We start from the raw sequence: 14,436 nt of genomic DNA, 5'->3' as shown, positions 1-14,436 counted from the left end.
TATTTTTATTTTAGGGTGCAGTAGTGTTGTAGCTCAAAAATATCCCCCTCCCAAGGCTTGCCATTGGTCCATTTAATAAAATAATAATATTCTTTCAACCTTCAGCGGCGACAAGTTCATGCCACCCCCCCTCCCCTCCCTTGTCGCCCCACTTATCTCCGGGGGGGGGGGGGGTGTTACCGCCTAAAATCGGCCCAAATGTGGGGATCTATCGCTCCAATACACTCTATCTAAGGGGGAGAGGGGTGCTATCGGTAAAGTGTAAAGGGATACTTGTACCCTATAGGTAGCACTGCCGTCAGTAACCTAAAACCCAATTGGGGTACCATAAATCGTGAGTGGAACCCGATTAAAAAGAGGAGAGAGATAGAGAGCCATGATTCTGAGAGGTGAGAGAGAGTGAGTAGTTTAGTGGAGTGTTGCCTTTGGTTTAACTGGGTTAAGGGTCGTATATGAGGTAAATGAGGTGACATTATAGTGGAGCACCCCTCTCTCTTTAATAAGTTCACACCCCGACAAAAGGCGGCTTAACATGCCGGGCGTGACGTGATTGTTTTAATGTACATGACATTATTAAAGTGGTAATATTTAAGCAACTCATTCATTTCATTTGACATCAAATACAACAATCTTTTTCATATAAGTACAGCAAAATACAAGGAAATAAATAGTTCATTTAGCTAATAACTTAATGGTCCAAAATAAAAATGTCTTAAAATCTTCAATCAACCAATAATCAAACTTGTAACGTTGCATAAAATATATTTTGTCAACACGAATGTTGGTGAGCAATCCCATGATTTTTGTATATATAATATGAGGCAAAATCCACAGCTCTTATGTGAAACCATATATAATAACGACAATTGCAGTATATAAATCATAAAATAAATGAGGCTCCTTTCTAACAGGTAAAACTACCAAATTACAAGGAGGAGCATATGATCATACTTATTGAGGAGGAGGAGGCCAACCAACGAAAGCGATAAACATTTAGCAATTAATCATATGCGGCCTATAACACACAATCGAGCAATTATTATAAGTAACACATAACTTGAGTTTGAGGTTTGAGAATCCAAGTCCTAAATCATTTTGTTTAAGTAAGTATGCAAGCTAGCTACCCCCAAAGTATAAAAGTGAAAACGGGGTTGAAATTACTCACTTGGAATAAGTGACTTTGATGAAGAAATACTTAGAATAAAAACTTCAAGAAAGCGAGTCCAATGGTTTAATGTGCGCATCCTAGATTGAATGATATTGAGTTAATATTGAGTCTTGAGATATAATATAAATGATAAAATAGTTCATGAAAACAAGGTTTGGGTTTTCCGGATTTTAAGTGTAACATCATGAAAATTTTGATCCAAATTTGACAAACTAATAAAACTTAAGGACTAAAAATATTCATGGTATAAGTAATGGGTAAAATAAAGTAAAGAATGAAAATAAACTTATGTTAAAGAATGGAGTAAGGAGACTCCATCCCACATCGGAGGAAGAAAGAAATTTAAAGCACTTTATAAGGAGAAAACATTCCATGGAAATGTTCTTATGTGGCCAACCACACTCTCTAGTCCTAGCGGAGGGTGCGAAGCACCCGACGTGCACGGGCTCGGGTGAAGGGCGATGGGCGAAATGTGGCGCTTTGATGGCGCACGCTCACATTGCCGCGAGCTGCCTTTGTATTTTTGGATGATGAGACGAAATCAAGATATGACAAGTTACCAAAAGATCAGGGACCAAAAATGAACAGAATTGAAGTTTTGCATCTTCGCGATACGCGAAGAATTTGAGTTGCATTTTCGCGATACGCGAAGATGCAGGACACGTGGCAAGCCTACGAGGCGACTCAGCGAAGCTTGTGCAGCTTCGCGATACGCGAAGACGCAGAAAAAATTTCTATAAATAGACCGGCCATGGGGGTGGTCCTCACTCATCCTCACACCATCCAAAACACATACTTAACCACGATAAGCGTGCCACCGCCCCGATATGTCGATATCCCGAGGATTATAGTCTCGAAGTTCGTGCAGTGGCTCTACCTAAGTTACTCTCTCGACCTTCCTCAAATTGGAAGTGCGGTCCAAGTAGAGCATAGGCATTTCGAGTAATAAGCCATTCAAGGTAGGAGTTCAGCCCGATTATTATATTATAAATGGCTTAGACCCTAGTCAGGGATATAGCCCATACCTTGATAATATAATAAAGTGAAAAATAGATTTTTATAAAGTTATGAATGAAATATTATGCCTTTATTTTAAAGATTTTATAAATATTTCTTATGATAAAAGAAATGTGAAATGTACGTTTCTTCTTGAAGAAGAAACGTAGTTTAAGGACTAGAGGTCCTTATATTTATAAAGAGATAAAATGTCAAGGTAAAGATTATGCAATCGGACTAAAGGTCTGAAGCTAGATCGTTGATCTAGTACTTATAAAACGTTATTCTCGTACTATAGGTCCGAGGTAACAAGGATATACCAATTGGTGAGAAACACCAACCAAGAAGAAAGGTGAATACGTCTAACTTTTTATAAAACAAAGTCTTGAATGTTTGCATGGGATTATATCCCTAAAACTTTATAAACAAAAGTAATGCTGGCCCTCAGGCTATTGTATACGTTTGTCTAGATCCTTACATATGTGGGTAGACGGTGGGCACACTGCACCACACTTGCTAATGCCTCCGCCACGTTGGGCCGGACTTAAGTAATGTCCGAGAGGGGATTATCTCGTGTATATTGATAGTTGCTAAGACCTCGTTGCTGCGGTATCGCTGAGAGGTTTCAAGTATAACTGGAGGTTTATAATAGTATATTTAACTTGGTTGTTTCCTACGCCACGATGGACCAGGTCATAAGATACCTGAGGGGATAACTAAGTAACTTAAATGTTTTGTGTCAGCGTGTTCATCAGCATGTGTTGCTGACGTATTTTTATAACTATTTTACAGGTAATGGAGAATAGGTGTTTGGAGAAGAAGGGTAGCCGTTAGACGATCTGATGGCTCAATGAATGTTTTATAAATAAAATAATGTGAAACATGGTTTTGTAATCCAAACACTTATGTACAAATTAACGGGTGTTTTAAAATCCCGTCTTTTAAATATAATAATATTTTATTAAAGTCTTCCGCTTTACAACCTTAAACTCTGATATATTTACAAAACAGGTACCAATGTTGGGTCACACGCCCAGGCCCTGAGCCGGGGTGTGACAAGTGTTGGTATCAGAGCCATCGATCTTAGCGAATTAGGTATATAAGTATACCTAAGCTTTGATCAGAGATAAGTTTCAATATTTATTATATTATTATATAAGGATAGGATAGGATAGGTTGGTATTCTTTCCTATTCCTTATCATTCTAATCTTTTCTATCCCTTATCATTCTAATCCTTATAGATGTCAATATTCAAGAAGATGATAGAATCCTTTTATGAAGAAATGAGACAGGCAGGCCATCCAGAACCCATCGTTCCTCCTGACGGTCAAAGTGATGAATACTATGCTAACTTCTTTGATCAGGACAGACCCCTCACACCAGTGGTCCCATATGGGAATCAACCCATTTACTTCCCAGGCACAGAGCAAATGCCTATCAACATTCCAAGTGACCCGCCATCCCCGAAGAATCATTCTTCCGATAATATGGAGATTGATGAGCAAGCTAAGACCAATCCTAAGGATGGTACCCCAAGCTGGATGCAGATTTACTCTGACCCAAGAACCCCAGTCTATAATCCCACGAATTCTACTCATTCTGTTTCAGGTCCATCAAGGAGACCCAAGATGAGAGTGAGACAACCGGATACCATTCGGATTGAGGTGAATCAAAGTAATGTGGAAATTGAACCAGAAGAAGACCCCGAAAAAGAAGTTGAGCCAGAAGAGGAATCGGAAGAAGAACCAGAAGAAGAATCGGAAGAAGACCCGGAAGAAGATCCAAAGGAAGAGGTTTCAAAGGAGATGAGCATTTATGAGAAAAACCCTAAGGTGCAAAACTCAGGATGTAACTGTCCACCGACTATGGGCTGCCAGCAACCATTGTTTCACCTGTCCCCTCATTATGATCCACAAGATCCATATGTCCAAGCACTCACAGGTAGTTTTCCACATTTCACTGGTGTCGTTCCAACCATCTCGGAACAAGCAGAGGAAATCAGGCAGCAAGAACAGGCTGCGGAAGTTTTTCACAACATACCAGTTGAATCCAGTCCACCACCGCCGTATCCAAGGAACCATTATGACATAGTCATGATGGGATATCGTGATCCACCGCCCCAGTACGGATATCCAAGTTTCATCCCTCAGTCCCAAGAAGAGCACCTTGATCGGGCACTGCATGAGACGGATGAGTTGCGGAAAAAGTTGGCTACGGAGAGTAGCAAGAAGAAGAAAGTAGAGAAGAAGTTACTACACAGGTGTAGTAAGTTGAAGAAGATAATCAAGAAATACATGAAGGATTGAAGATCTCGTTCTGTTGTGACCGTACCGTTTGTTCCCTATTCTGTTGTGGTTATATCGCTTGTTTCTTGTTCAGTTGTAGTAGTATCGGTTGTTCTTAGAATAAGTCTGTTATACTCATGATGGTATTGTTGTTCCTAGAGTTCATGGTAATAGGAGTTGTTGTTGTCATAATGCACTCCTAGTTGTGATATAAATAAAAACTTTTAGTTATGAGTAATTTCCTTATAATTTCAGAATGTCGAAACAAGATAATCCCTCCCAAAATAAGGAAGCTTCGAATGCTAAAAGCAACCAATCAAAAACTGAGCCTGCTCAAGGAAACCATGAGCAGTTGATAACTAAAATGCAAGAAATGATCAATGCCATGAATACATTATTACCTACCTTGAAAGAAAATCTGTCCACCAAAGTGAAAACCGACAACCCAGTAAGTCTGTAAAATCCAAATCTCGTCCTAATCCTACCCCTCAAGACGAAGGAAGTGATCAAGGATCAACTAATGGTGAAAAGATCCACCAAACCTTTAAGAAGAAGTTACGAATTGAAGGTTGTTTGTTTAAAGACTTTAAGAACTGTGGACCGAAAGAGTTTTATGGCGACAAAGGAGCCATAGGCGCCATAAGATGGCTCAAAGAAATGGAATCAACTGTTATAATAAGCAAATGTACTAAGGAGGAAAAGATTCAGTACTCCGCACAGATGTTTAAAGGGGAAGCCTTAGAGTGGTGGAACACTCTGTTGATGGCAAAAGGAAGAAGAATCATGTATCAGTTGACGTGAGAAGAGTTTAAAGATCTGGTTATGCAGAAGTATTGTCCGATGCATGAAACTGACTTAGTTCAAACCAAGTTTCTCAATCACAAGGTAGTAGGGACTAATCTGAGAGATTACAATACTAAATTCTAGGAATATTGTAGACTTGTGCCACAGTTGGTAACACCTTAATCGAGCAAGGTAACCCGCTATATATGGGGTTTACCAAGAGAGATAAGAGACATGATAAGGTCTCATCTACCGCAGACAGTCGAATCCGCCTTGGAACTGGTTGGTTATTTGATGAATGGTCTGATCCGCAACAAAGAAGAGGACAAGAAGGAATATTCCACGAATGACAAGAAAGGAAAGGGAAATAATCGTTACAAGGGAAAAGATGTGAATAGGAGGAGGGGTGGTTTCAATTACAACTACCCGATGTGCAAGATTTGTAAGAGGCATCATCTGGGTCGATGCCAGTTCGCAGTATCTTCATCTGCCATTTGTGATACATGCAAAAAGCTAGGGCATGTTACTGCTGATTGTTGGAAAAACAAGATGACTTGCTTTAACTGCAAGGAGATGGGACATTATAGCTTCGAGTGTCCTAAAAAGAACGTTGCTGGAAGTGGAGGTATTGGAGGTGCTGGAGGGAGTGGCACCAAGAATGAAGGAAAGAAGGGGAATGCTCGAGTCTTTGTACTTAACACCCAGAAGGCCGCCAACATACCGAAAACCATCACCGGTACGTTCCTAGTTAATAACGTTTATGCGAGAGTTTTATTTGATTCTGGTGCAAATCTGAGTTTTATAGATTATAAGTTTTGTAGTCTATTAAACGAACCTTAAAAGAAATTGAATAAAACCATAAATGTCGATACGGTCAGTGGTGAGATAGTTAAAATTTCTGAAACCTTAGAAAATGGAAAGATCTTGTTGGCAGGCTACGTCATCCCAGTACAATTGCTGCCCATGACGTTAGCAGGTTTTGATATAGTTCTAGGTATGGACTGGTTATCCGACAACCATGCCCGTATCATCTGCAATAAGAAAACCATAGAACTTCAAGCCCCTGACAAGCGAACAATTCAAATCGCCGGTGACAAAGATGCTGGTCATGTTAGCATAATCTCCATGATAAAGACTAACAAATGTTTAAACCAAGGATGTTTAGCATTTATGGTTTATGTGATGGAAGAATCAGAACCAAAGGAAATCAAAGACGTACCTATAGTATCCGAATTTTCCAACCACTACAAAAAAATGCTATTTAGTGGCATGCGTTTTTAATGGCATTTAGCTTTTGTGCCACTATTTTAGGTTTTAATGACACTTTGTGTATGCCACATTTGCTTAGCACACACTTTTAGTGGCATTTAGCACTTGTTTCACCAAAATTTAAGTTTTAGTGGCACTTTATGTATGTCATATTTGTTTGGCACACGCTTTTAGTAGCATTTAGTATTTGTGCCACTAAAATTTAGGTATTTAATGGCACTTTGCATTTGCCATATTTTTTTGACAAAGTTTTTAGTGGCATTTAGCATTTGTGTCACATAAATTTAGGTTTTTAATGTCACTTTGCATGTTCCATATTTGCTTGACATATTTTAAATGGCATCACTACTAGAAAATAAGGTCAATGCAGCGTTTTTTCAATTGTGTCGCATTTGACTCTAATGTGACTTCATTCAACATAAGTATAAGTTGTGTAAAATACTTTAATGCAACATTTTGATTAAAAGTTGTGCATTTTACTAAAAACTGCAACATTATTCTTGAAAGATTTGCAACTTCAATATTAATGTTGTATTGTTAAAACTTAGATGCAATATTTATTCTAAAGGTTGCGAAAATCAATGAAAATAAACTAAAAAAATTATGCAAAGTTTTGGTTAAAAAAAACTTATGTTATTATTTTGATAATACTCGACACTTAAGTAACTTATATAGCAAGATAAACGATAGAGTTAATGTAGAAATGATATTTTTTATAACGTGGATTGTAAATTCATAACTTTGTGTTTACATTTTTCTATAACTCAAGAATTGTTGTCTGATCAAAAATTCATTAAAGTATGTCCTCGTGCTGTGTTAGGCACTTCCCTTTTTGGTTACTATAAAAATTATGGAGAAGCTGCAAGTAAAACTTAGTATGAGAGGCAAAGCTGATGTTTGGCTAGATACTTGGGTTAGGAATTGCCACTGAAAGAAAAATTCCTATCTCTGTTTGTGACATTCGTGACAAAACCGGTTACATATTAGCGTTCACACATCGAATAAGGGATTAACCGCTTATTGCGTATCGAACAAACGAATAACTGAACGGGTCTGGTTATGACCCAGATATCCCGAGGGGGCCATCTATAAGTGATATACGTTTAATATAAGCCAATATATTGATATTATGGCCTTAGTATGATAGCAAACCAGTTAAACGAAAACATGCTCGTTTAACTACCCACTATGACTTTAAACGCGAAAGATAGCTACGAAACAAGCATTGTATCATCCGTTAAGCCGGAAAAGACTTACAAAACTATTATTTGGGATGTTTTAAGCAATCCATGAAAATATTTTTGATTTTTACAAAGAAATGGCATGTTTTTCTAAATTTACACAAAAATTGCCGAAAAACATTCATTTTCGCGTTGTTTGTCGAGCTGATATACTTTTCTTGCCAAAAACCGAACCCAAAATAAACTTTGACTCGGGATTTCACGTTCGGACACGCAAAACGTGACTAATGGGCCAAAATTGGGCCCAAAGGTGGCCCAAAACGTCCTAGCCGCCAAGTTGGACCAAGAACCCTTTATATATATATATATATTTATAACTTCATTAACAAGCTTTAAAAAAAAATCTGGACATAGACAGCTGCCAACTTGCTTCTTCATGCCTTTCAACCAAAAACCTAAGGTAAACATTAAGATTTGATCATTTCTAACATGTTTAAACACAAATAAACATAGTTTGATTACCAAAAATCACTTCTAATCATGAAAAAACCCTAAAAATTGTCAAAAAATGTGTTTTGATCCTACACATGTCTGAGAACCTGGTTTGATAAGTTTTTTGGCCATAAACACGGATTAGAGGGTTTAAACGACGTTTTTACGGTTCAAAAGTTCGGTTTAGAACCCTAACCGAAACCCTAAATTTCATGGCTGGTCTTTTGATGATACATGCTTGATTTGTGATATAGGACCTGTATCTAGCTTATATAGAAGCACAAGAACCTGGAAATTGGATTAAGAGAGCGAAAATGGACGAAAACCGCAAAGGTAATGCCGAAATGCTCGATTACGGGGTGTTTAGGTTAAGGTTGTGGTGTACATATTTTTAAGTCATGAAAGTTTTCAGGGACATCAAGGAACATATCATTGAGTCCCTGTTCAAATTTGGTAATTTTTCGACCATCCGAGAATATTTGGCAAATTTATTACCGAATTGGGGCGTTTATTTGGGAAAAATAGTTAAATTGCTTGAAAATTTATGAAAATTTTTGGGGAAATCATATTTGGTATATTATGATCATATATGTAATTTGGGGTCATTTGGAAAAGCCTAAATATGTTTTATGCATTCACGCTTATTTGAATTTTCATGGTCGTTTTTGGCTCGAAAATGATATTTGGCAAGATTGTTAGCTTCTGGAATTGCTACAGGTTATTTTGGGAAGTGTTTTGGTCACTCAGGAATTTTGGAGGATTTTTCGGAAATAATTTGGCATAAATGAATGATTTTCGGGCTAAATATAGCATATAAAATGATTTTTTTATAAATTTATACATCAGTAAATAATTCTAGAAATATTTTTATAAAAATTTACATATTTTATTTAATAAGTGTCTAAATTTTCATGATCTAATAATTAACGGATAATTAATTATGCTTATTTGAAGATTAAACAAATTCAATTATGACGAAAACCGGCAAGTTAGTGATTAACGAACCTGTTGGAGTATCAGAACATCAAAAACGATCAAGAAACATATTTTTGGATTAATTATTTAAAAAATAACTTTTTGTGAGAAATCCGGACAATTTGGATAGATTGTGCGCGTTTTTCTCCAACTCAAACTGAATAAACGGAAACGAGCCCCGTAGCAAATCCAGACCCCTAAAATGTGATCTTTCTTTATAACTTAATCATTTTATCGACCAGCACGTTTACCCAATCTTACATCCCCATAACTGTTTTCTGAACGCATAAACGAACAACTTGGCCCAGCTAGTGAAACGGAGAAACTGAGCCAAGTTCGGTTTTAAACATTAGACATTGAACAACATCACAATCTAAACCTACTGACACTTTCTGGATATTATAGCCACACCCAGACTATCTATACAGCCCAACTTAGTATAAATATTATAATAATATTAAAATATTAATATTATTATAATATTGACTATAAGGACTAAGTAATAACAAGGGAAACGAACCCCGAGCTGACCTCGCATTGAGTGCCTACAAAACAGTGAGTTTCATGACCCCTCTTTTCAAACTGTTTACGAACTTTTTGGGGTGAAAAACATATTTATATACGTTATCTACTTGGAAACTGTTCAGGATATGAATTGTCTGAACGTTTACATACAAAAAGTCCCTATAAACATAACGATTGATTACGTGCGAATGAATGGTGAATAGTATTCTTGAATGACAAATTAAGTGAATATGGTACAAATACCAAAACATAATGAAAGTACACAAATATGATGTGTACTGTTAAAAATAACATGGTCTGTAACGGCCATGGGTGAATAACGTGGTCTGTAACGGCCATGGGGGAATAACGTGGTCCGTAACGGCCATGGGCGAATAACGTGGTCTGTGATGACCATGGGGCTATTGTGGGCGGATGGGGAGCCACAATTGTAATAAACTAAAGTTGAGTATGGCCTATGAGCCAAGTTCTACTACAACTTAATAAACTATAGTTGAGTATGGCCTATGAGCCAAGTTCTGCTGCAACTTAATAAACTAAAGTTGAGTATGGCCCATGAGCCAAGTTCTGCTGCAACTTAATAAACTAAAGTTGAGTATGGCCTATGAGCCAAGTTCTGCTGAAACTAAACAAACTAACTTGATTATGACATGGATGTTAAGAAAATAATGTGATTATGCGTATTGTGGGCGGATGGGGAGCCATAGTGTTTGGTGATATGTGATAAATACTATATAGACATATGAAATACTATGTGTAGAAAATACTAATTATTGTGTATACACTATGTAATGTTTGAGTTTACGTGGAATCATTGTGGGCGGAAGGGGGGCCACAGTGGTTGATGTTACGAGGAACCGTTGTGGGCGGAAGGGGGGCCACAGTGGTTGATTAAACATGGAAAAACGGAAACACGCAATACGAACAAACAGTCACGATTTTATCGTGATTTCGAACTCATATTATAAACTTACATATGTGCATATGTGCACACAAGGATACGGCTGTACATATATATACAAACGTAAATACATATTTTTACATACATAAATACATAGTTTTACCTACGCGCTTACATACAAATTATAACTGTATGGTACGCAGAACTGATTTCGTTAAAACTTATGAAACTCACCAACTATTCGTAGTTGACCGTTTTTAAACATGCTTTTCAGGTAATCAGAAAGGTGGAATAGATTGCTTGTGTGTTTCGTGTTGGGATTGTGATCGATGCTATGAGTATTCGAGTATGAAGTGAAGTATTTAACAGGCTAGTTTGATTGAATCACTTAGTTTGTAAAAGATGTTAGAACGATGTAATATATTGTAAATTAGTTAGTAATGTTTCTTTATTAACAATGTATTTGATACCAGTTGTATCTGTTACATTTCCGTTTTACGCTTCCGTAGATCGCTCAACGGGTTATGACACTGTTTCAATTGGAAAAGAAGAAAGATGTTAAAATGATAGAATGCTATACTCGAACAAATGAACACATTATTTGGAACTGGAGATAGAAACTACAGCCAAAAAGTAGAGTCTCACAAATGCTCTTGGAGGTGGAACCCATAACCAAATTGGATGGATGGGTATGGCGAGAATGCAATTAAATGGAGAACCCATTCACGGTAAAAGGCCTCAGATGGGAGTTATATAATGCCGATACCCGAAAACAAAGTTATATAGCCGGTTGAAAACATTACCAAAACGTTACCAAAATAAACCTTTTAAATTGATTCATTTTGGCTCGAATCATTCTGAACTGGCATTCTGCTTAACTCGACCCATGCCAATCATTGTCCAAAATGATATTTTTGCTTCTTTGGTACTTCACTATGGTCATTAACGAAAATAAAGCATCTGTAAAACCAAAATTATCATTGTGACTATGGTTAATTTAATTTAGCCTTATAATTGAAAAGTCGTAATGTCAACAGCAATTCAAAAAACACAAGGGTCTCGATTGAACCTAGAGGTGCACAAACCGGTTTAAAACTCAAGACCAGTTTGGGTTAAAACCGGTTTGGTTTGGTCAACAAAAGTCATAACCGGTCTATGATCGGTTTCGGTTCGGGTTGAAACCGGTTCCTATTTGACCATCAACAGTTGACTTTAACTACATAAATTTCGCTTATGTGCCACTATGAACTGTATGTAAAACTCTCAATGATGTCAGTACATGAATTTTCACCTATTTATATTGTGTTGCTTGCAATCATAGATATTGTTTTACATCTAATACAAACTTACATTTGCGAATCGGTATTTGGCCTCGTGAAACAGGTGAGGTGAATGCTTAAGTTCCTATACTGAAATAAAAACTAAGCATTATTTAACAATAAAGATATAAAACTGCATTATATTGCATGAGAGTCACTCTTAATAAACAGTCGAACATTCAATTTTTGTATGACAACCAAACTATAATCATTTAATTCGATGGTTGCCTTCAGTCATGGATGTGTTCAACAACACGCCTAAATAATTTTTTGGTTTAAGGTATTAGTATTATCATGTCGACCTATTTACCTCAGTAATCATTCAACCTATCTATATTAACCAATTTTCCTATTATCACAATAGCAGACATCTTAACTCACCAACTAGAGTCTATGCTTATCTGTTCTTTAAATAGCTAAAGCATCATATTTTTCCTCTATAAAAGAAAATTAAAATCTAACAACGCCACGAATAGATCAGAGAACACCGAACAAATGTCAACCGAAATAGCTACCTTTGATGGAATACAACCGACGTTGAGGCAAGTACCACCGAAAGCACCACGCTTCTTGATGCACGTAGTTTTGAGCCGCCGATGACAACCACGTCGTTCTCATAAAAAAGAACACCATATTGCATCGAAAGAGATGTTAAACGGACTGGTTTGTTTCAATTTGGCTGAGGCTCAGGATTAGATTTGGGAGGGAAATTGAATTTTGGAGGTAATTAGGTAGGTGCCGGACTGCCAGCGGAGTTTTGTGAGATGGAGGGAAAACAGATTTGATAGGTGGGAAATTAGACTAAAGTAATAACTTTAGTTTTCAATAAACTAAAATTATTTATTAAATAATAAATGTTAAAATGTAATATATAATTAAAAGAAAGACTATTTAATAGGCAAAATTTGGTTTTATTTATTATAATAATCGTCGCGACTAGTTTTGTAAACTACTCGTTGATAGAGGTACACAAACCGGTTTTAAACTCAAGACCGGTTTGGGTTAAAACCGGTTCGGTTTGGTCAACAAAAGTCAAAACCGGTTTATGATCGGTTTCGGTTCGGGTTGAAACCGGTTTCTTACCATGGTACGATCGGTTTCGGTTTGGGTTTTGATCGGTTTCGGTTCGGATTTTGACCGTTTCGGTTCGATTAACCGGTTTGGAACCAGTTTTGGTGGAGAAAATTACAAACCGGTTCTGAACCTACGGTTTCAATCGGTTCCAAACCGGTTTCTACATAATCGGTTTAAAACCAGTTCGGTTTCGGTTCAGTTTTTGGGTCGTTCGGTTAACCGGTTTATTTGCCCACCTCTACTCGTTGACACCAAGAATCTAGTCGTCACAACTAGTTTAAAATGCATACTTTTAAAAATACCTATTTTGGAAATTTTCCTTATACATAATGTTATATTTGGTCGAGATGAGTGATTATAAATGATAAAAAGACCAATAAGAGTCTTAATGGGTCATTCACACATAGTTTACTACAAACTACTATATTTGATCATAATCACCATGATTAATCATTATTTGACCGACACTGACTATGTTCTACTATGAATAATTGTGACCACTACACCCATGTTTTCCAATCATTTGACTTGCATAGATGCATATGACCCTAATCAATCATCAATAATCCTAATTGACCATTAATGATCCTAATCGACCAACATTGACCATTTATGATCTTAGTTGACCATCGTTGCCATGTTTGAACATCACTGACTGTCACACTTGACCTTTAGAGTATAAGACTATGACCTAGTGGCGGACATAGCTTATAAGGAGGGGTACCACCCGCTTGTCCTCAACTTTTCCGGTAAAGTGGAAATTTTTACGTTTGTGTATTACGTTACCCCTGAAAATTATATTACGCTACCCCTCAAAAATTTTAAGCCCAAAACTGTACCTTTTAAGGTTTTAAAAGCGCAAGATGATAAAAAGCCTACCATTTAATTAAAACTTAAAAGCCAACTTAAATAATCGGCTGAAGGTAGGCATGAAACGGGTTACCGTGCGCCGGTATAAAACGCGTAACAAGGCACCCTATGCGCTAAACATGTGATCAGGCGTGGAGACCCGCGTAATGCTAAACTAGGCCCGGGATGCGTGAAACGCACAACAAGGTGGTTGTATGAGCGAAACGCGTTACCGGGCGCCGGTACACTCGAAATGCATTACCAAACCCGCGAAACTGGTAATTGGGCGCCAGTACACACAAAACAGGTAATCCAACGCCGGTACGTGCAGCGCGTAACCAGGTTGGGGAAGTGCGAAACACGTTACAGAGCCCCCATACGCGCAAAACCAGCTACCCATACACGCTAAATGGTTACAAATATTTTTTAATTAATGTACGGCAACAAAATTTTTTGCGCTACCCCTAAAATTATGTTCTAGATCCGCCACTGCTATGACCAACAGTTGGACTTCTCCTATCGCTACCATGACGAGTCACACGACACGTGTATGAAACCAATGACTTGTCAATAAAACAAAAGTTGCATTAAAAGACTTGTTATAAAATTTTTTTGTTG

The sequence above is a fragment of the Bidens hawaiensis genome, unplaced genomic scaffold, assembly GCF_021521415.1.
Source record: "Bidens hawaiensis isolate Kalapana, Puna unplaced genomic scaffold, B.hawaiensis_p1.1 tig00022286_1, whole genome shotgun sequence".
NCBI classification, from domain to species: domain Eukaryota; kingdom Viridiplantae; phylum Streptophyta; class Magnoliopsida; order Asterales; family Asteraceae; genus Bidens; species Bidens hawaiensis.
This window is presented reverse-complemented; position numbering follows the sequence as displayed.